Consider the following 24958-nt stretch of genomic DNA (forward strand, 5'->3'; position numbering starts at 1 on the left):
TCAGCGATGGGCACAAATCCTTAACGCTACATTAAATCTTTAATGGAGAAAATCAGAAAGGAAATATACTATTCTTCTAATATGTCTCCATTATAATTTCAGATTCCTTTCAGAAACCCCCATCCATCATCGAACTACGAGTTCTTATTTCCATATCAATTAAGCTGAAATATGACACAACTTTTACCATTTCACTGTTCAGGGCTTCAGGATATTATAGATAATACCTAGCTAAGTTAGTTTTGTTTTCCAAATTTAATTTTCTGAATCTAAAAATGTATTTCTTCGGAAGAGGAAACGCAGTAAACCTTTATTGTTTGTGATTCTTTATTGCAACCTGACCAAGAACTATGACGAAAAATTCAGCAAAACACGCAAATTTCGCTCTGTCTGAGGGTTTGAGATCTCATTAGATTCTGAAATCAATTTAAAAACGTTGTGCGGAACTCGCCTGGTTATCTTATTATACAGCGAGTTGATTTTCCTTGCTCGAAGTAATCACTGATCCATTATGTTGATCCAAATGATTCAAAAGAACATCCTAGGCCTCGTAAAATGAATGGCTCCTTTGATTTGAAGTTGAAGCATGGCCTCTCAAAAATTAGATGATGCGACGGCAGATCATAGTGACCGAGAGTTCTTTCAGCGAGGTTAGAAGGACAGGGTGATTTGTGTACCTGAGCGCACTGAGGGTGAATTCAGCATTAAATAGCTTGCTCAAAAGCAATTAGGAAAATTCCGTATTTTTCTTCAAAAAAGTAGATCATGTTGATCAACTTTCGGCTGGGTTACCAGGATAGGGCCTTTTGAATGCCGAGTGAGCCGAAGGCGAGTTCGGCATAATACCAAATTTGTTAAAATCGGCCAAACGGTTAAGAAGTTAAAGCAGGTTATTGCAAAAACGATTGAACGCCCCACGCCATCTTTGTTTTTGAAATAACTGACTTTTTGTTCTTACGAAAATGGTTCTCTTTAAAAATGTGAAAAAAGAATGTTTAGTTTATTATGCGAAATTTAAAGAAAATGCAATTTTAAAATTTAAGATGGCAGTTACGCCCTCTGGGGGTCATTTTTAGAACTTGAAAATATTTTCCAGCGATTTTTCATAACCGATTTACCTAATAATTTTTTTTACCCCTAAGTCATACGACGAACGGTTCCCGAGGTATGGCCGAAGAACAGTCTTATTGGGTCACCCGGTACATGCAATTTATTATTTTAAGAGTTGTGTTAGCTCAATTGATCGTACAGGCATGTATTTTGATGTGTTTTTGTACTGAATTGATTTATCAGGTTTTCCACTGCATTTATGATGTCTTGTATATTTTGTTTTTATGAACTTGTTTAATTGCATTTGATTTGATTATCTGATTTTTATCATACAATTTGAGATGTTTTATGTATGTGTATTTTCTCTTGCAGGTGATTTATTTCATGTATTTGTGTGGCCTATGCCGGGGTTTTTGTCCCGTAGAAGGTTTCCCTGGTATGGTCTTGTTGTGTGCGTAATATGTTTATTTGTTCTTGTCATTTCTTACGCACAAAAGTTCTGCCTTTTATTTAATTCCCTTCCCGATTATCTCTCACGTCCCAACACATAAAAGAACCGATTACACAACGTAGAAGTTCATTCGTGCCACCCACATCGAGCCGACTGCCATCCAAATTCAAAAGTGCCACGTTTCGACTTGAAAGGTGGCTCTGCTCGTAGTTTTTTCCCAGAGTTGCCAACGGTAAGTATAGGGTAAGTAACGTTTTCAGTGTCGACTTGATAGACCCCTAGGACCATTACAACAGGGTGGTTTGTATACCAATGCCGTTCGTGTGGCAAGGACAGGGTGTTTTGTATACCAATACCGAGCATTGCATAAAATAGCTCGTTCAAAATGAATTACGAAAATTCCGTATCAATTTTCCATAAGAGTAGGCTATGCTGATCGTGGGCTGTTTCGAACTCGCCTTCGGCTCGCTCGGCAATTTTCGAGGGTGATCAACCTCTACAGAAGCAGCGTGTTTTGTGTTTACCAATGTCGAGCGAACTGAAGGCGAGTTCGGCATAAAATAGTTAACTCACAAGGAAAATACCGTATCTATTTTCCATAAATGTAGGCCATGTTGGTCGAGTGAATTATACTAACCTCTAGAGAACCATGGCCAGTCGAAATATGACGATGTTTTATTTCCACGCGTTTAAATTTATGCTGCGGTCCGTATTCGCAACAAATTCGCTATTTGATAATTTTTTATTTAAGGTTACATAATGTTAATTCTTTATGGCTTAAAATTTCCACCATTGCTCGTATCTAAAGCAATAGTTTCACAATTTCACGCGCTTTTTTCATGAACACAAACTTCGCTTTGGTAAAGCGTCCGCAATTTTTTCCACCGCTAATATACACTCTTGATTATTAGAGTTGCCACACCAATATATAAAACACCCAGTAATAAATTACAGGTGATCGACTTAACTGCACTGGCGGCTCGACGCAAGTTCGAATAATACAAATAAATCCACCATGCGATAAATTACTGGCGGTTGACTTAACTTCGCTCGTGGGTCAAAGCGAACTTTTTAACACACCATAGCCTAATGAACAGGTTAACTGATTGTCTCGCGGACTAAAATAACCAACTTTTCCATACTTTTCTTTTTTGAGCGACGCCCATTTCAGGACGCAAACCTTGTCCGCAAATAAAATTCTGTTTTTTCCACCCAGTCAGATCGATTGACATTTTCCGCTGTTCTCGCAAATCCCACGCTATGTAGAAGCATTAGATAACGACTGAAAAAATTTGAAAATTTTTATGTTGATCGAAGGTTGTGTCGCACACGCCTTCGGGTTGCTCGGTAGGTTTCGGGTAGGTTACAAGGACAGTGTGTTTGGTGATAGGCGAGTTCGGCATAAAATACCTCGCTCAAAAGGAATTAGGAAAACTCCGTATTTTTTTATTTCAAAAAAGTAGACCATGTTGATCGAGGGCTCTAGAAACCCATGGCAATTGATCGAGCCAGATTGATCGAGGGTTGTGCCTAATTCGCCTGCTTATCCTATTTATACAACTAATGGGGAGTTTCCCTACTCTAAGTACCTACGTACCATTACGTCGATCCAAATGATTCAAAAGGATAATTTATCCTAGGCCCCGAAAAATGAATGGCTCCTTTGATTTGAAGTTAAAACACGACCACTAGAAAATTAAATGGTGCGACGGCAACCGTCAATATGATATTTGTAAATGTATAGTGGGTCTACTCGGGTAGAGCAGCCTTGGCTGAAACCCCGCCCACTCAAAAATAAAGGCAAAATAAAAAGTTTTATTTCCACGCGTTTAAATTTATGCTGTAGTCCGTATTCAACAAATTCGCTATTTGATAATTCTTTATTTAAGGTTACATGATGTTAATTCTTTATGGCTTAAAATTTCCACTATTTTTCGTATTTAACGTAATAGTTTCTAAGCCGTAAATTATCATTAGTCTTAGTAAATCACAGTCACTAATAACTTCCCATTCGCAATTTTACGCGCTTGTTTTTTGGCTACTATAGGCGCTCGCAATTTTTTCCATCTATCAATACACACTCTCGAATCACCCTGCAATAAATTACAGGTGGTTGACTTAACTTCGAACGCGACTCAACGAACTCGGACTGTGATTCAAAACCACTTACCCCCGAAACACAACAAAAAATCTATGAAACCCTGCCATAAAACTACTATCGTCTAAAATCGTAATAATCGAGAAATAAGTCATAATCGGTAAAAAATAAAAGTAAATCCCCAAAACCCTCCAAACTCCAGCGCTAGTATTGCGGTTGGCTTGTTGTTATTTAGTCGCCTCCTACGACACGCAGTGCCCTCTGTGGAAGTGTTATTTTTTTCGCCCATACACGTGTAAATGTCAGATGAAGAACTCACCACAAAATCTTAAAAAAATAGATAAGAAAATCGAATCCAAGAATTCCGTTAACGGGTTACCGTTACAGATTGCATTGCTCTTGACTTGTCCAAATGGATGAGTTCATTTAAGACTACAGGATGTGTAAGTAACAAAGGGTGGAAAGTTAATCAGGCTATAAACAATAAATTGCATTGGAAAGAAGAAGAATGGAATCCACAAACGATCGGGAACCTCAAACCCGCAGATACTGAAACTAGCTAATGGACACCTAATCTAGTGCCTAACAACAACTTAAGACCTGCCGATCTAATCTGTTCCGTTCCTTCCACTTCTGTGAAATAAGATGGGAAAAGTTATATTGGCAATTTTAATAAAAGTGATTTCTAGGAAGCGAATAGTCATTAATGTTACGTTATTATTTTGACCGCGCGCGCCATAAACAAAGTGAAGGGACCGATTGTAATAAACACAATAGTAAAATCTGAAAGAAATATTATACGGTTATTGTCTTTTTATTGGCGATTACATTAGTTATAGGCTCGAGCAGAAGCAGAACACAACAATCTGTCATATTGCACAGTATAAATTCATATCTCAATAGCGATGATCAGCCATAAAAGTTTTCCAATTCTTAGTTTACGACGAGACAATCTTTATTTTTTTTAAGTAAATTGGGCTTTTACGGTGTGATGGAAATTTTTCTGAAATCGTTGCGGCTCGGAAGGACCATTTTTATTCGCCCCGAACAAAGACACCCAAACTGGAATGGGAAGTTACAGCGCTTTAATTCTAATCCATTTTAATGAAACATCTCGAGCGTGGAGTATGCAGAAGTTGAAATTTATCATCAATAGACAGAATGGTGTTATGTGAATTAACGTTCTAATGTTCTCCATTGTTAAGAGCACAATGGGACAAACTTCATTTCAATGTGGCGAGCGGGTACTACTAGAATAAGTTAAACAGTTAAAACCCTAGTCTCTTATGCCACAAAAGCCGTTATTCAGAAACTAAATTTACTTTTTATGGAACAATGTTAATTATACCGTTCCGCCTAATTCACATTTAATACAATTTCCATATTTCTGCTTGTTTCTGAATTAAACAACGTTGAAACTGAAGCCTCGGTTATCCTTTGTCTCCACAAGCTCGTTTTCATTTATTATCTATCTGTTAATTGAGTAGTATGTATCCGATCCTTCACTTTGCACGAGGCCGATACCTACACATCGGATCGGTTCCAATATACACGACACAAATCGTGTCAAACATTCTGGTATTATTTTAGGATTACTACATAATCTCCACAATGACGTTTGAAGGGTCTCTACACCTCTAAACTTACTATGGTATCGCTCCATTTTTGTTTATCGCACTCCATTGTATTATAATTGCCATGATCACTTTCACCTTAAATTGTCTGAAGCTGATTTTCGATGGTGGCTTTTCGGACGGTAGAACACACGTACTAACTAACTAACCCACACCACCAAGATTTAGCGTAAGAGAAAAGAACACAGCACTGCCTTCCCCGTTACCCTGAAGAACTTATCGGCAAACGAGTAAATGCGTCTGATTAAATAAATTCTACGGTAAATATATTTGCTTGCTTTGCAATAAGTGACAGGAAATTGACTTCCTGTGTTGTCAGCATAAATTTGTAATAAAAATTGAGCCCAGTTGACATAAAATAAATTTGCTTGCTTTGCGAAAAAAAGCAGGAAATTCGTTTCCGGCTTTGTCAGCATAAATTTGTAATACAAATCGAGTGCAGTTGACATATAGCACCATCAGTGTTTCGGAACGAATTAGTCTCGACTATTTTTAGTGTAATCGGTAAGTTTAATTTTATCTTAAATTTTTATGATTCGATTTATCGATCGCATTATTGATTTTTACACTTTTTTTTATTTGTTATAGACATATACTGCTTACAATAATAATGGAAGAATTTGATTTGGCTTCCCTGCACTCATCGGCCTATTATAAACCATTTAAAAATGTAAAGGATATGGAAATTGGTGAAAAAAACCGAATTGTTGATATTGGCGTGATTGGTACCTAGTTTGGAGTTGTAGTCGAAACCGAAACCTTCAAGTGCATACTACCCTAACGTTAACATACATACTTCAAAGCAGAAAATCGAGTCCTTCAAAATGGCCCTAGCTAAATAAAGTTAAATTTATAACTAATATGGGAGCGGCCAGTGTAACAACAAATGTACAAATTGTAATTACATAACAATTACCTGTAAGGCCTGTAATAAAATTGAAATATGAAAAAATGCGTTACAGTTTCCTACCCTTCAGCCTTACGACTTACTATTTCGGGTAGGTATGGTGGGTTCGATTCCCAACGCACATATTTTTTCTATAGCAATCTCATGACCGATGACGCGGGTTCAAAATAACATCAAAGATGGCGGATGGAGCGAGGGAAGCAGACAGACAGACGCGACGGTTCAAAATGCCGGATGTAATGACTAAAAAAAGGGCGACCAATTTAAGATGGCGTCCAACAAAATCGCGGAATTAAAGACTAATAAAATAGCGACCGATCCAAGATGGCGGATTTAGTGACTAATAAAATGGCGACCGATCCCAGATGGCGCCCAACAAGATGACAGAATTAGAGACTAATAAAATGGCAACCGATCCAAGATGGCTGATTTGGTGATTAATAAAATGGCGGTCGATCCAAGATGGCGCCCAACAAAATGGCGGACCTCACAGCTCATTGGCTGTGGCTAAGGGGAGGGGCGTGCTCATCTCTGATTAGCTGTGACGTCACGTGTTCGTCTTTGATATATCTCGACATCTCCAACTACATCATTTATACCGCGTTTACACTGAACTCCAGTGACTGGACTTCATTAACTGACTTCGTGTAACCATCAGAGAGGCCAGTTACGATCCAGTCCAGTCGAAAAATGTCGCGCCAGTCCACTGGCTTCAAGAGTAGTCACTGGGCCCGTAGCAGGCGCCCCCACCAGTCAAAGGAGGGCTGCCGCCAGCCAACTGGCACCTCCAGGATGGGGTACAGATATATGATATTTGTCCAATAGTATAAGGGGAACGAATCTCTTCTTACCATCCATTTTCTGGTCCATTCTATCTTCTTTTCCAACTCTTCCTGGGGCACATCACAAGATTCAGTGATAAAATCGTGACATAATTGGTAAAACACTGTATATTGTCCTCACGGGACAGTGAAGATCCACGGTCTAGACATTCTGACTGGTCCAACGAATTGGCTTTGTGTAAACGTTAATTCACTAGGTCAGCTACTGGAATCCAGTCACTGGAGTTGCCGACTTACTGGCCTCGTGTAAACGTGGCATTACAGATGAGACCAAGCTATAGCAGCAGGACAACCGACAACTGGACGCACCGAGTAGTGCATAGGCCGATTAATGCAAGAGAAAAGGTAGAACTCCGCGTCGAAACCCATCGCGAGAACTTCACCCCTTACCCTGTCCAAAACTAGGTACACAATCGACAAGTCTAAGAAGAACTGCAGAGAATTCAAAGTCAATCTGTAATTGAGCGAAAGCCTGTTGAGGATCCAGAACGAGAGAGACAATAAATAAATAAATAAACATAAGACAGGGCGGGTTTTGCATACAACATTTTACAACCCTACAAGTCATCCGCAGGGTAAACCACGTTGCTGAAGCCTACAACAGAGCCCAGATGACAGTAGCTGCGTCGTTTGAAAATGAAAAAGCATTTGAGAGTCTGGACAGCAAGCCTGCTAGTCAAGATACATCATACCCAGGATGTATCTACCTCGATTATCCGGTTTCTGCACAGCTACCCCTGACAGATCATACCAGAGAACGAGAATGCAAACTGGACGGTGGCATCTTGAGCAAACGGCCAACCTCAGTCACTTGTGCAGTGAAGATACGCTTTCCCACTTAAAATGTGGCGTGTTTCTTATATTCCGTGTTGCGTAACAGATGAGAGAATTCTGTAAGCGGTCCGTGCACTGTATTTTGAGCGAATTCTGTAAGCGGTTCGTGCATTGCTAATATAGGCCAGCTTTCATACAGACGGATCAACGCATCAAGACGGAAGTGATGCAGTGTCACATATGTCAACTGTTCGGACACAAACAACCCAACTGTCACACGACGTGGTATCGACCACGAAATTCAACATAAAAAACTATACAACGTACAGGACGGATAGAACATGTAGAAGAGGAGGAGGCACGGTAATCCATGTAAAGAACGAACACAAAGAAATGCAGTAAAACGTGCAACGAAACATCGAATCGACGACCAAAAGCGATGAAATACCGGAACAATAGCAACAGGCGACCTAAACTCCAAACACACAACAACAAAATAAACAGCGTTGGCAAAATATTAAAGAGCACAGTCGAAAAAAAGGCCTGGTCCAAACGAACCGACCCACATATGCATCCACACCGACCAAACCGATGTAATGGATATAGCATACTGCATAGAAGTCGCACACGAACTATCATCGGATCACGCACCGGTGATAATGGAACTAGAAACGACAACGGAATACAATAAACAAAGAAGAGTAATTACCAACTGGGTCCTCGTATGTAGCGAAATACCATATAAAAAATCTCCTTCCTCAAGGTATTTCAAAAATACCACCAAGGAAGCGTCGCGCCGAAAATCTCCGTTAACTTTTCCAACGGCGAAGACGCGTGCATTCGAAAACATAATCTCTTATCGCAAACGACCAGATGGGCCCACATTTTAACACGCAATTTCAAATAATTCTAAAAGGAAAGATAATACTGAGACAAAATCATGACACGAAATGTCGATTGGTAAATGATCCCCTACAATTTTACACTTAATAAATTGAGATATTCTCATATACAGGGTGCCCCGTAATTATTTCCGGCGCTTCGACCGAAATAACATCTAACACGACGTTGTATACATAAAACGTTCGGGTGCTAAATATTAATTACGAAATAAATATCAGCATATCGCATTTTCGCCTACTAAGTTTGAATATCCGACGAGGATATCACTTCTACATCAGGATACCGAATCGAGTTTCATATCCGATTAAATTAATTACGGTTGTCGAATTCTCTCCTCCGTGATTACATTCGCTTTAAGAGCACACGATACGTAAAATAAAAGGCGGAAAAATTGCGGGCGATCCCTTTTTTATACAGTGCGTATAATGGAGTGCGGGATTTGGTAAGCGATCTTATTATCGAGAGACGGAGATCCTATTTCAATATTTTCTTTACTCGTGCAAAAAGACCGAGAGGGTGTAATTAATGCGTGCGGGTGCAAAATGTGTGTGTTGTATTCACGTCACGTTTTGAAATGTCGGTTAAAGGTTAAAATTAACTACCAAAAGTTTTAATGCGCATTTTGAAATGTATCCGTTTTCAATTAGGGAAAGGGGCATTTTTTGTTGCGCGAAATGGCGCCAGGAAATTAACGCCATCAATAATGAGAGCACGCGCCATTCAGGTAACACGACTTCCCGCCTAAGTAGTTATCATTGCCAATTACCTTCCACGTTCAGCAAAATTAGTGTAATACTTAGGTAAATTGCCGAAGTTTGGCCCCATTCACTATGCGTATCTCTGTATTGCCAGATATTTCAACAACCCCTGTGAAAGCTATGTGGCAATTTCGAATTTAATCTATAAATTCGTGTCGGCACAAATGCGTAAGTAAACCAAACATCCCCTGACCAATTCCACGCCTTTAGAACGAAAATTTTCAACTTATCACATAAGTGTTGAACCCCACTCCAAATTTACTAACATTTTACAACGAATGATAAATCTAATTGTTATTATAAAACACCAAACATACCTAGTCTAAACGCATATCTTCACATCTAACATTCTCGACGTGCCCACGTTCAACCATACTAACTTAAATGGACAATGAAAAAATATGAAATATCTCATTTTTACACACAAATTTGTTGTGTTAATTTACGTAGTTTGAACGATTTTTTGTTTATAGCCGCATTGGAATTTGTTTATTTTATTTCAGTATTTAATGGTAACGAAAATACGTGTAGGTACATAATATCTCGAAATTATTTGCGTAATTCTTAAAAAGTTTATCTCATGTGCTTCTCAAAGCGTCGATAAGAGTTGCGCTTATCGCTAAAAGTTCATTAATCTTGTAAACAGAGGTTATCGCTGGTGCGCGCTTTAGATAAGAGCATTTCGGCGTATTTTAACTAAAGAGTTAGTAAGTAGAATGGAAGATGAGAGGGAAAATGTGTTACAAGAAGAGGAAGTGTTGTAACGTAGTTTTTTGCCGTGTTCGTAGCTTTTGACGTACACCTTTGGCCTTTTTACCGCGTCGCCGACATGTTTTATCCGTTGGATGGAGTCCATTTGTTTTCGGATGTATTAAAGACTGTCAGTTTTTGTGATTATAAAGTGTAATAGAAAAAAGTTAGTTGGTGGTTTAAGAGATTTGAATATCTCAGATTAGGTTAGTCGAATTCGGAGAAAAGTTTAAATGTTACGTAATAAAGGAGTGAACTAGTGTTTGTGTTTGTGGGTGCATCGGTTAATCCGACATCGCAGTGTAAGACTGAATATTTGAATTATTGACATTACAACGTAATTTAGACTTTATTGAACCTGTTTTGATCGAGTGATTGCATGAGTGGTATTTGTCACTGACACTGTCGCCACTTTTTATTAAATCAATTATCGAATAAATTGAGTTGTATTTAAATGAACAGTTTAAGACCAAATTAATTTTAAGAGTTTCAACTGTTCGTGTGAGTAACTTTATTTGTTTTAATCGAACTGGAGAGGTGTTTTGTGGGTGGCTTATTGACCGTTTGCCATTGCTCACAGTAATATAATTTGGTACCCAACGTGGGGCACACATCAATATGTAGAAGATTTTTGGCACTGATTTCAAATAGAAAACTTTTGCAAGTTGCAAGAATATAGTTATAGTTATAGGTCACAATGGAAAATTTCTTTAACAACAAGTCAGAATTATAAAAATAACTAAACCGAAACTTAGAAAATATTACTAATTACGGCCCCAACGTCAACATTCCAACCGGTCAAAAATCTTAAAGTAAAGCGGTCCGTCCTGAATACAAATAGCAAAAAAAAACAGTTTACCTTAAACGCAGGGCGTCTAACTCTACCCTCTAATCGTCCAACTTTGCAAAAAAACTGGATCCTTCTGAATAGGATTCGAGGAAATGCAAATTCTGCTTGCTAAATCCCAAGGAATGCCCGTCGTTGGGCAATTCAAACAACATTAACTCGAGATGTATTAATTGCCCACAAAGTGAACGATAGAAGTTGGAATTGAGTTTTAAATTTCCGGGGTTGTTTGTAGTTCAAATTGCGCAATATTGATACACCCACGGACTAACCTTCCGCTTTCACAATACGATCTATTCTGTGGAGGAAGGTCCCCTACTACTGTTATAATTGGCCGAAAGTTCTAAATACGAATCCACCGCCTGCTGGGCGATAAGAAACAGAAAATATCAAAATATTGTAGGAATTCTTCACCGCCCCGAGAGATAAGCGATAAAGAGGTTCCCGAAGACACTTCCTTAAGAAAACTGGCAGTTGGTGACTTTATTCTAGTTAATTTTGTGGCAGGAAAAAGGAATTCGGCCACCTACAATTACGGGTGTGTCTTTCAACAAATTAAAGAGAATGAAATGAGCTTTCAAAGCCTTAGTCTATTAAATCAAGGAAAGCTTATCGTTTGATGGACGATATCTCTTCTGAATCTCTTCAAGAGCTTTTCAAAATCTTTTCTGAAACTCTTCAAAATTTCCTCAAAATCTCTTCTGCGTCTCTTCAAAATCCCTTCAAAATCTCTCTATAGAATCTCTTCAGGATCACATCAAAATCTCTTCAAAATCTCTTAAAATCCCTCTATACAATCCCTTCAGAATCTCTACAAAATCCCTTCTGAATATCTTCAAAATCTCTTCTGCATCTCTTCAAAATTACTTCAAAATCTCTCCAGAATCGTCTCAAAATCTTTTCAAAATCTCTCTTGAATCTCTTCAAGATTTTTTGAAAACCCTCTTACAATCTCTTCAAAATCTCTACAAAATCCCTTCTGAATATCTTCGAAATCTCTTCAGAATCTCTACAAAATCTCTTCTGAATATCTTCGAAATCTCTGCAGAATCTCTAGAAAATCCCTTCAAAATCTCTACAAAATCCCTTCTGAATATCTTCTGCATCTCTTTAGAATCTCTAGAAAATCGCTTCAAAATCGACTCTAACTTTTTTCAAAATCTCTCCTCAATCTCCTAAAAATCTTTTCAAAATCTCTCCTCAATCTCCTAAAAATCTCTTCAAAATCGTCTCAAACTCTTTTCAAAATCTCTCCTCAATCTCCCCAAGATCTTTTCAAAATCTTTTTAGAATCTTTCCAAATCGCTTGAAATCTCTTCAGAATCTCTTCAAGAATCGCTTTAAACTCTTTTCAAAATCTCTCCTGAATCTCTTCAAGATCTTTTGAAAATTCCTTCAGAATCTCTCCTGCATCTCTTCAGAATCTCTATAAAATCCCTTCAAAATCTTTTCTGAATCTCTTCAAAATCTTTAAAAACCCTCTTTACAATCTCTCAAAATGTCTTCAAAGTAGCTTCTGAATCTTTCTTCAAAATTACTTCAAAATCTCTTCAGGATCGCATCAAAATCTCTTCAAGATCTTCTCAAAGTCTCTTCAGAATCTCTTCAAAATCGTCTCAAAATCTCTCCCGAATCTCTTCAAGATCTTTTGAAAATCCCTTCAGAATATCTCCTGCATCTCTTCAAAATTAATTCAAAATCTCTTCAGGATCGCATCAAACTCTCTTCAGAATCTCTTCAAAATCGTCTCAAACTCTTTCAAAATCTCTCCTCAATATCCCTAAGATTTCAGAATCTCTCCTGCATCTCTTCAGAATCTCTAGAAAATCACTTCAAAATGTCTTCAAAATCCCTTCAAAATCTCTTCAAAATTACTTCAAAATCTCTATAGAATCTCTTCAGGATCGCATCAAAATCTTTTCAAGATCTTTTCAAACTCTCTTCAGAACCTCTTCAAAATCGTCTCAAAATCTCTCCTGAATCTCTTTAATATCTTTTCAAAATCTCTTCAAGATCTTTTCAAGATCTCTTCAGAATCTCTTAATAACCATCACAATCTCTTCAAAATAAAATCTCGTGTTTAACACGAAAATTTCGCCCTAATATTGTCATTTTCGAACTATAGTTGGAAAAAATTGAAATTGCGATAGAAATTGTAAATCTGAGCCTGAAATTGGCAATTGGCTCGAAGTCCAAAAATAGTAAAACAGCCCTTCAACTTTCTGGATGGTTTTAATTACAAACTTGAATGGGCTTTTTTCAGAATAACTTCTTTGGGAAATAGTTAAAAATTCAAAAAAATGTAAATCTTTTCACTTTAAAATTCCACACTAGAACTTCCAATTGTTCGGCGTACAATGTTGCGAAACACCCTAAAAATGTGGATCGCCTTTTAATCACTTTAAGAGCACCTTTCGTGAGTCTAGTAGGGTTGATCGTGCCGCCCTTGCGCTATTTAAAAATCGGGTCTTCGATATTGGCCAGATGTAATCAAAGCTGTGCTTATTTTCTCAAGGGTCAATTGCGAAATTCTATAAAGTTTACAAGGAGTGGTCCCATAACCTGTTGAACTGCGTTCGATGAAATATAAATCTGTCGCAGAAAATTGAATTTACAGAGTAGGTACACATTTTAGCAGGTACAAAATGAAGCGGCTGTATTGTTCCTTGCGGTGGGTAATTTCAACATGTAAACTCGCTAAACTTAGACACAAATATTCCTTCTTTTTGTAATTAAATAGCTACAGCGAGCGCTCAATTTCCCTTTGCTTTGTATTCCCTCTACGTAAGCTTATCTTAATGTAATAATGCAAGTACTCGAAGGGGAACCTACAACGCATACCCTAAATCAAAGGATTCCCTCCTAAAGTGTACACATCAAAGTGTAGGATCAGTCTTTAAACAGAACACGCGTTCGTACGGATTTGCGACTTGGTTAAATTTTATTGTTTAGTTATTTGTCCCTCAATCGTGCTTCGGATACATACATCTCTTGCAGCACACGCCGTTATTTATTTATTCCATTCCACTTTGCAACAGGCATCTTTATTTAATTTAACGCGTTAAAGGATGCTTTCGGCGGCGGCTGCAGGATTCTAATTCATAATTCAGGCGTTTTCGAATGAAATGGAACGAATGAATTATTAAACGGATTTGTATTGTAGGTAACAATCGAAAAATGAGAGCGAAAGGTTCGCGGATTACAAAAGAAATAATACATTAACATGGGCTCGCAATTAGAACAAAAAAATCTAAATGGATGCAAAATGGCCGCTAGGCTTATAGGCAATTTATTATGCACATTTGTTTAATTTTTGCTGCATTAGTGATGACCGGTTCTAACTCATGTGAATTGTCTAAGAATGGGTGGTGATCGAAGTGGAAGTGTCGGATATAATGCCCTTCGTCTGCTTACATATGCATTCATGTCACGGTGTACGGACAAGTTTGGTAAAGTTTCGACAATATACGCTATCCTCGTACATAATTACGACATAAACATCGGTTGCAATATATTATGACCGATAATTACACGAAACTGTGGACGTGCCTAAAGAACCGACTTCACTTGTAACTTGGTCTATTATGAGTTTCCTTTCTTTCGATTATGGCAGTAGCTCTTAAATCTTCACGCGTACGTTTGAATCATGAAAGTTGACATCCGATTGATATTTAAATCTTGAAATGTTATGCTTAAATCAAGTCTCCAGGCGTCTGATTAAATCATGAACGTTATAACTTATATCTGTAAGAAACTATGGATCAACTGCTGCGTCACCAAACTAGAAGTCGCTCCTTTGAAATTTCTTCACCGAAATTATCCTTAGCACGCCCTGTATATCACTGTTTCGCATGTCCCTGTATATATTCTCACTTGTCATATGCGGCCGAAGTTAGAATCACGCCTGCATAAACGCATTCCGTCGAACAACAATCAGGAAAATACAATCGTACAACCATCAATAATAATGAGCGTGTCCGTTAAAAAGCAACATGCCACCTTCGTCGAACTTATTTGCACAACGCTGTGAAAGCTTTAGCTTTCGGCGATGGCATTGCCTTCGCCAAGCAAAATCGTCGCCTTTGTTGTTTAACCAGCCAGCAATATTCGTCATCACTACTGAAAAAGGCAACGCCAGCCTTCGTTTGTTTATTGAACCTACTTCGAAACAAGAAAGAAAGAAGAAGTGGTTTCGGCAAACCACTCCTTAACAAAGAGCAAGGGTTAAAACTTCCTTGTGGCTATTCGGGATACACACAAATTGACAAAGCTGAAAGAAGCTGTTAGAGCCTGTTTACTGATACGACGCAAGCACAAGAGAAGCTTGTCGAAAGACCTCGCTGTGCAATAAATTGCTTCGTCAAGAGACTATTATTTCTCCGTATGCGAATAAAGCGCTTAAAACTTCTCACGTACTCGATTAATTCATTTGATAAAGCCGTGCATTCAATCAACTAACTTTTTTCAATAAACAAACTTGACTATCACAAACGCCGTCCAACAGGCTGACTGCCCAAAACAGTGTTTAAAACGGACACTATTATACTGTCGGCCCACCACCGAAAAAAGCTTCGGCAGCGCAACAAAACAACGTTTGAAACATCCACCACCAAAGAAGCCCCGTTTTTCGTTCAGTTCTCGTATTTAAAAGATTTCCTCTTTTCCACCTTAACAATCTTCTTTCAGATTTTGTAAAAAAAAGCCAATCGAAACCAAATTTCATTGATAGACCGAGAGATAACGACAGATTTTGTGCGATGATTAGTAAACGTCTGTCACTACAATTTTCTCTTTACATAGGTTAGAACTAGCGTATAAACGCATATCATACGTCGTAGATGACGATTTATATACATTTAGTCGTTCAACGATGCGTTAATTTGTTAAGGAAGTGGAGCCCGAAGTTGAAAAGAAAAGGGAATTGTTTCAATAGCAGAGGAAGACGTTAATATTACTTTTTTGGTGGTGGACCTTTGAGAAGGAGCCATTTGTTTTGGGGTTTTTCCGTATTTGAGTGCATGTGAAAAAAAAGTTTGTCCTGTTTGATTGGAAAGTTGGGTAGAAGAAAGTTAGAGAGTCTTTAAAGAATTATATTACATGGTGATAAAAGTCGATTTAAGCGGAAGCGTGTTCTCTCGTTTAGTCGGAGTGCCATACCGTTTGTCGCTGAAAAGAAGCCTTTCTGGTGTTTTGTGTTTGTGCGCCATTTGTTGTAAATCACAGTTACGACCGGAGATTTGGGATTATTGACACTTTAAGATAATTAAGATTTGGACCGATCGTTTGTTGCGTAGTATGTGTTATTATGTCCCTGAGTGCCTGTTTTTCTTTTAGCTTTTTTGATTGTTTTACGACGAATAAATTTGTTCATCCGAAAATGGTTAGTTGTGTGCCAGGTTGTGTGTAATCGAACCCAAATTACGATCTAGATAAGAGTGTTCATATTAAAGTTATCTATTTCGTACCCAGTAATTAAACATTTCTGAAATAATTCCTTTTGGTGGCGGTTAAGGCTGCCCAATTTCTCAAATTAATAAAATTTACGTTAATATGGAGATTTTCGTTGTGGCGGAGGCTGGATGTGCCCTAAAAAATTATAATTATTTCTTTTAAAGGTTTTGTTAGCACCATTGGGCTGGCTATCTCGTGTTTGTGGGTAATTTCGGTGACCGTTTGCCATTGTACAGGGTGGCCAACTATGAATGCGAGGTACTGTATCTGAGAACCTATCCATCGTATAGGCTTGCGGTAAAAAATGTTTTACTAAAACGGCCACGACAAAAACATGGAAAACATTTTTAAGTTTGTGAAAGGGCCGCTAGGGGACGTAACTGCAATCTGGAATATAAAAAAGTGATGTTTCTATGAATTCCGCTATATTAACCTAACAAAAAAATGTCTTGTCTTTGAAGTCGACCATAATCTGAACCTTTTTTGTTCGACGATTTTTGCGATATCTCTAAAAATGAAGTGGTGGGGGGTATTCAAAGTTTCCGCAAAAGAACACACTGTATCTTCGATTTAAACAAACTCGGGTTAGTTCTAAAGAGCTATTCTTCAGCTACAAATATTATAATATTTGAAGTTTTGTTAGTTTCACATATCACCGCTTGAGAGCTTTTTTCGACATTCCGACAAAAATTTCTTTGGCCTACATTTTAGGTTAGGAACAAGGTACCGAGATGCGGTTTTCGCGAGCTTGTTTGGGCATCATTAGTTTCTTTTTCATGAAAAAAAAATCAAACCAACGCATTTAATTTGTTTGAGAAAATTAACCATTTCTGTCGGAATGTCGAAAAAAGCCCTCAAGCGGCGATATGTGAAACTAACAAAACTTCAAATATTATAATATTTGTAGCCGAAGAATAACTCTTTTTAATTAACCCGAGTTTGTTAAAACTGTAATACCTTTTTTTACCGCAAGCCACCTCGCATTCTTATTTGGCCACCCTGTACATGACAATACATTCACTGAATTTGTATAAATTTTGAGTTATGACTCAGCTGAATACCATGAATTCTGATTGGTCTTCTTTGAAGATCTGACTGTAGAGTTTTCACTTTGGGCTAGGTGTTTGACGTCACGACAAGGAAATGTTCGAAGGAGTCACGTGAATTTTGCAGACCTTCCAGAGAAATTTTATTACGGAACCGTCCGCCACGTCGCCTCGGGGTTTTAAGCGGAAAAAAAGGAAAAACACGGCAGCGGGTCCGTACGCAGAGTCTGTCGCCCGACCACGTTCGAAACTTTAAAAAATGGGGGGGGGGGGGAGGTTGCACATGTTTTATCCTTCATGGTATTCTAATGAAAGGTCTCATAAAAATAAATAACTACTGTCCTTCTTTCTGTCCTCTTATTAAAGTACCGAGTGAAGGGGAAGGGGGGGGGGGGCAGTGGAGCTAGTTTTATCCTTCATGGTACTCTAATGAAAGGTCTCAACGGAAGGAATTAATTTCTACCAACCATAGCCCTCCTCCTCGACCTCTTATCGTGATCGGATATATTCCCTTGTACCTCAAGAACGGATTGTCAAAGAGGGTACTCACAAAGGGCGATTGAGACGTCTGCAAGAAATATATCCATTGGTGATGTCAAAACAAAAGCTATTTCAGTTAAAAAAATGCGCTTTACCTGCACAAGAGTTGTGCACAACTGTTTTTCTTACAGTTGCTACCCCGAGGGTGGCCGTAGGAATTTGTTCACCCTCGCCAAACATCGTAGCAACTATCCCTACCTACCCGAACTGGCGCTTCGACAGCCTACGTCCAACCGTCTCGACGCGACGGTGCCTATTTTTAAACGGGAACGCTCCCAAGGCGTCCAGGGACATTTCCCAGGGGACATTTTCTCAGAATCGAAACGAATTTGCTTAAAAAAACGTTTCATAAACATTTAATCAAAATCGATCCTTTTTAAAGAAATGAAAAATAAAAGTCGAGAACTTGTCTGAGTCGACTATTTAAGATATAGTATCAGATGGCCCTTCAAAGGCACTGAAAGTTTTGCATTTAACATTTGCCAACTAAAATATAAAAAAACGATTTATGATATCTTTTCCGGCGTTGCCTTATGCATTATTTTCATAGAAAATAAGTTGAGACCATTTTTTAGAGAAATAGTTTTTATTTCAAAGCAGGTCTTTTCATTGATTTTTAGGTCTCACGTACATATTTTCAAAATTGATTTTTTACTTAGATCATATATACATACAGGGTGATTCCTATAGTACCTGCCACCGTTTGGGAGCGTATAGGGGGTGCCTAGGGGAGTATTTTGATATAGGACACTTGGGGTCGGAAATCTAAAATAAGGGCGCCAGAACCAAATTTATCTTCTGGAATTTCACGCCTGTATGTAGGCAACCCAACCGACCGACGTTTCGCGCGGAGCGATGCAGAGCGAGTTAGCGCGAGGAAGCGACATGGGAGGGAAGGAGGGAAAACGACAGTCAAAAGCAATAACGTTTACAAGTGTTCAACGTGGCCACCGTTGTTCTCAATTCACTTCCTACATCTAGCCAACTATTATTATACTATTGCCATAGTGTTTATTCACTTGATACGCGTCGTTGCAGACGGGATTTCGTGGGTTTAAACAAAATTCTGATCAAGTGTCAGCCACACATCGCCGCCTGAGATCGCTCCGTGTGCACCGCCGGCCGGTTGGGTTGCCTACCTACAGGCGCGAAATTCCAGAAGGTAAATTTGGCTCTGGCACCCTTATTTTAGATTTCCGACCCCAAGTGTCCTATATCAAAATACTCCCCTACGCACCACCTACACGCTCCCAAACGGTGGCAGGTACTATAGGAATCACCCTGTAGATATAGACTCCCGTTTACTTTCAATAAGGAGCATCTGTGCCTGCATACCTAACAAAGACAGAGATTGCACCGTAAGTAGAACACCGTACATGCGCAATAGCATTTTGACATACGAGACTCCCCAGAATTTAAAATGTGTACAGTGTGACTATGGAACGAATGATAAATCTAATTATAAAACACATTTATTAACATACTAGATCACCAAGGATTTAAAGTGTGCCAAGTGCGCTTTCGTCACCAAACATAAATCCAGTCTTAAAGCACATCTTAACATCTAACATCCGTTAAGAGATGGATCCAAGGATTTAAAATGTGACCGGTGTGGTTTTATCACCAATTACCGGGTGACCCAATAAGACTGTTCCTCGGCCATATCTCGGGAACCGTTCGTCGTATGACTTAGGGATAAAAAAAATTAATGGGTAAATAGATTATGAAGAACCACTGGAAAATATTTTCAAGTTCTAAAAATCACCACCAGAGGGCGTAACTGCCATCTTAAATTTTAAAATTGCATTTTCTTTAAATTTCGCATAATAAACTAAACATTCTTTTTTCACATTTTTAAAGAGAACCAGTTTATCTATCATTTTCGTAAAAACAAAAACTCAGTTATTTCAAAAACAAAGATGGCGTGGGGTGTTCAATTGTTTTTGCAATAACCTGCTTTAACTTCACCGATTATAACAAATTTGGTATCGTTGAAAAGAGCATTTCTTGGGCAACAAGAATCAACCAAAATATGTATAGTTTATTTAGTTGAATCCTTCTCCGCCAGGGGGCTGACACTATGATCCAAAATTCCAAAAAAATCAAATGGAATGATATAACTTCTTCTTTATGAAAAAATAGCCAAATAACATCCAAAGAGGCCAGTGAAAACCGTTTCTCAAAATCTCGTTCCTAACCTCAAATATTGGGAAGATGAGATTAATTAATTAATTAATAAAAATGCTTAAAGTGTATCTTAAATTTACTTTTGACTTATTTCCGGTATTTGTCGATGGCGCGAAAGAAAAGCACCATACACTTTTAGATAGGCCTTGGAAAATTAAACAAATGATACACGATGCATTATAAAATAATAACAGCCATAATTTGTAAATTATTCTGCTGTGTTTACATTTAGAAAGTACAGTTTTTTGAATTTGTAATCTTTTCTAAAATGCCGATTTCTAACCAAGAAGTATTTAATATGCTGGCGGCAATGGTTCGTGGTCGATTCGGATAACGCAAATAGAAGATGTGGGCAGCAATAGTCGCATTTTGAAACTACTCAAAATATATCGCCAGCATATTAAATACTTCTTGGTTACAAATCGGCATTTTAGAAAAGATTACAATTTCAAAAAAACTGCACTTTCTGAATGTAAACACAACAGAATAATTTACAAATTACGGCTGTTATATTTTATAATGCATCGTGTTTCATTTGTTTAATTTTCCAAGGCCTACCTAAAAATGTAGGTTGCTTTTCTTTCACGCCATCGACAAATACCGGAAATACGTAAAAAGTAAATTTAAGATACAAGTTAAGCATTTTTATTAATTAATTAATTAATCTCATTTTCCCAATATTTGAGGTTAGGAACGAGATTTTGAAAAACGGTTTTCACTTGCCTCTTTGGATGTTATTTGGTTACTTTTTCATAAAGAAAAAGTCATATCATTCCATTTGACTTTTTTGATTTTTTTAGGATTTGGGTCATGGTGTCAAAACTAGCCCCCTGGCGGAAAAGGATTCAACTAAATTAACTATATTTGGTTGATTCTCATTGCCCAAGGAATGCTCTTTTTAACCATACCAGGTTATTGCAAAAACAATTGAACGCCCCACACCATCTTTGTTTTTGAAATAACTGAGTTTTTGTTTTGACGATAAACTGGTTGTCACAATGATGTACAACTGTTTTCGGCCGAAAACAGTTGTACAAAGACAGTGATTATAGTCGTTTTTTTTGGTAACTCATCTGCATCTCTTAAGTTGGCAGTTACCAGTTAGTACAAGTAGGTACAATACTTCTATGTTTGAACTTCAAAATGTCAGTCTTACTACGCTGCCAACCTAAAACTTAACGGCATAAAAAGTGTTCCCAACATAAAACACGTTAGTTCTAATGTTCCCTATAGTTTCTGATAATGATTTTTTTAATTAAATTAAAGCACCGAAATAGAAAAAATAGTATGAAAAACGCGTGTTACAATGCTTTATTGTAATACTTCTATCTTGCGGACACTCGTGGCTACGCTTCGCGTCGCCACTCGTGCCACAAGATAGTCGTATTACAATAGGTCGCATTGTAACACTTGTCTTTCAATATACTATTTTACCCCTGCCTTAGACGAACGGTTCTCGAGATATGGCCGAGGAACAGTCTTATTAGGTCACCCGGTACAAATCCAATTTTAAAACACATTATTGTTAATACACAAGACCTGTAATCATTTCAAAGGCGCCTGGTATGAACTCGTAAACCAGTGGTGCAACGAGAGAATGTTCATTACAATATTCAATGACAATAAATTAGGCGTAAAGGCGACTGGCTCGTTTGAGTATTTTCGTAAACACCCCCCACGGTATAGAAGTTTAAAAGCATTCTATCACTGCGGTAAAAGACTTCTGTGTGTAACAGGAGCTCGTTATCCTCAGAAAAACTTATTATTGCGGAAGTTTGCAGTTCACTTCGGCACTTTTGCGAATACAATTTTTGAGATGAAATGGAATGTTTTTCTTCGCCTAATAAGTAAGTTAATAAAAGTAAATAAAGTAATCAGCTAAGTGGGGCTAATTAAATTTGTTTAAGCGAGTCACTCTCATAGGAAACATCCGGCGCTGGCCGCCGGAAGTGACCCGCATTCGAACCGTAATTGAATCTTTACAGCGATTTCAACAGCAGCCGCGTGTCCGTCATTTTCAATTATCCACCGCCGCTTACACGAGAAACACCACACGAACCCGATCGATGGAACCACTAAATATCTTGCAACAGCTTCGACGGACGACGACGCCACCGACGCAAAAGGTGAAGGGAGAATATTAAAAGAATTGCTATATATAATATAAAAAAGCTTTAAATTTGTATTTTCCGCCTCATTCCGCCGTTCCAATTTCATTAAATGGATCATTTCCAGTACGTTTCAATTCCTGTAATTGCTTTCTTTGAAATGTAAAACTGTCAAAGTCGAAAATGTGGAGTTCGGTTAACGCTTCGGCTGCCAAACCAGATTAATGGGGAAAAATGTAGATTAATTAAATTTTTTTCCCTTCCTCCCCATTTCGATCTATCAAATTAAATTACATCAATTGTTGTACCAAATTCAAAGGAAATTTCCTCTCTAAAAGCTTCCAATTTTATTTTACAAGTGAATTATTTTTAATGAGAGCGCTCGCGCGCAAAAATGTTATTTCTTATTACGCCGCCTTTTCCGTTCCACATTAGATGACATACAGAAAGCTATTGCCATTACAGCCGTAATTTTCTTAATAAACTTCGACTATTAACAGTCTAATGAATTTAGTCCCGCATTAGAGAACAAAGAGCGAGATAAGATGGTGAGCTTTAGGAGCATCCCATTATCTCCGCTGCTGAAGCAAATGAGACAGCGTACATAATATCTACAATGTAGTGATGAATTTCGTGTTCTTAATGTAGGAGAATAAGCCATAGACGACCGATAGGCCATTTCGTCCATAGAATACTAGACTGACTAGAAATAAACGTTGCTTGTCACATTTATTGCCTCATCTTTAGGTACACTTCGATTTCAAATTCGAAAACTGATTTAAAAATTGTCCTGTCCTATAGTCACAAAACCCTATGATTCACACCCATTGAGATGCAACCAAAATACACCGAAACGGGTACGCAGGTCATACTGGATGCACAGCTTAAGAAAAGGTCCACAAAAATCAACTCGGATCCACAGGTAAAGTCGGGTCAGAGAGTGTAATAGGCGCCCGCTAATGCGTTTAAATTTGGCGATTTTTATGCAATATGCAAATAGAAATCTCGGGCAAGTTCAATGGCGAGAGCCACACGGGTTTGGATAGCGATAAAAACCGACGCGAGTCGTCAATTTTGCGTTGGTTCCGTTCCGTTTTTTCAGCCCGGCAACAATCACGGATAAGAATAATAGATAGTGGGTTGAGGAAAATGCCGAAGGGGTTTCGGGCGTTAACGAAAGTCTGTTCCGTTTAAGATTTCTGACTTGGTAATGAAAGGAAATGGAAAAGTTCGAAAAAGAGGGAGCCTTAGTATAAGGCCGGTTACACAAATTTAGATCGTGAAAAGGGTGAAAGTTAAAAAAGAGAAGCAGTTGTAGCGTAAACAATTTGATCGCGAAAAGTGAAGTTTCGACGCTCAAGAAAGTTAAGAGTCGGTTATACACTGTGTCCAAGATGAGGATGTCGATCATGGAGATCTCCGGAACCATAGAAGATACGACGATGGTAAAATTAGAGAAAACAGGAGCAATAAACAGTTATTATCATGATTTAAAGAAAACCAGAAAATTTCGATTACTTCCGAAGATACGGCAGAAAAACCAAAATTTGCCGATTTCGTTTTTGTTGGTTTCAACATGATGGTGCACCCGCACACATCACTCCAATCGTGCGAGAATACCTACCTAATAAATTGTCTATTTTCCACGAAATTTATGCGATAGGTATTTTCGAACTATTACAGCGTTGTGCGTGGGTGCACCATCCTGTTGAAACCAACAGTTCCCAAATTTTGTTTTTTCTTGTGTGCCGTGTGTAGTTTTTACGGGCCATATATAAAATAAAGTTGATGATGACTTCTCCGAAACGAAACGTGGCATTGCAAATCTCTCAACGATATCTGTTGAAATAAACATCAGAAAGAAATAAAAACGAAATCGATAAATTCCGGTTTTTCTGACATATCTTCGGAAGTAATCGGAATTTTCTTAAAAACATGACAATAACTGTTTAATTGCGCCTATTTTCTCTAATTTGACCATCGTCGTATCTTCTATGCTCTCGGAGCTCTCCATGATAGACTCCTTATTTTGCACACACTGTATAAATAAAGGAAAATCATTACCGGCGGACCGTTATAAATCATCGCGTGGAGCCAAGCGAAAATTGTTTTGTAAAATTCGTGCTCATTCTGCAATTACGAACCACTCCAACAGAAGTCGTCAAACTCATCAAATGAGAAAAAAGGGTGTTGAATAAACAATTTTTTTAGTGTGATTCTAAGATCTGAGAGGGGTAGCGATCTAGTCATCGGATAGTAGGTTAAATAAAGATTGAGATTGGTATGTTGCACCATTTTGGCCCTTCAACAATCGGCAATAAGTCACCCTTAAGTTATCTTTTTGTCGAATGTTACGAGTATATGAATGCACCTGGGATACTTTAACCGATATTGCAAATGTGAACTTATCTATTGATATCTTTGATCTGGTGGAAGATTGACAGTCCTAAACGCGTGGATTTGAATCTACTTAATTTGGGACGAACCGTACTTCAAATATGTGAATCTATGCTGAAATGTCATCTTACGTAAAGAAAGAACTTCATATACCAGCCGATACGAACCTTGACCTAGGGCGATTTTCAACAAATACTAGAAAATACATATTTACA

General features: G+C 38.1%; 1 protein-coding gene across 2 annotated transcripts in view; it reads right to left on the reverse strand.

Moving 5' to 3' along the window:
- Positions 1-24958, reverse strand: part of LOC116173299 (low-density lipoprotein receptor-related protein 2) — a 254373-nt gene that overhangs the window by 49925 nt on the left and 179490 nt on the right. The window lies entirely within an intron of this gene.

The sequence above is a fragment of the Photinus pyralis genome, unplaced genomic scaffold (assembly GCF_008802855.1).
Source record: "Photinus pyralis isolate 1611_PpyrPB1 unplaced genomic scaffold, Ppyr1.3 Ppyr1.4_LG6, whole genome shotgun sequence".
Classification (NCBI taxonomy): domain Eukaryota; kingdom Metazoa; phylum Arthropoda; class Insecta; order Coleoptera; family Lampyridae; genus Photinus; species Photinus pyralis.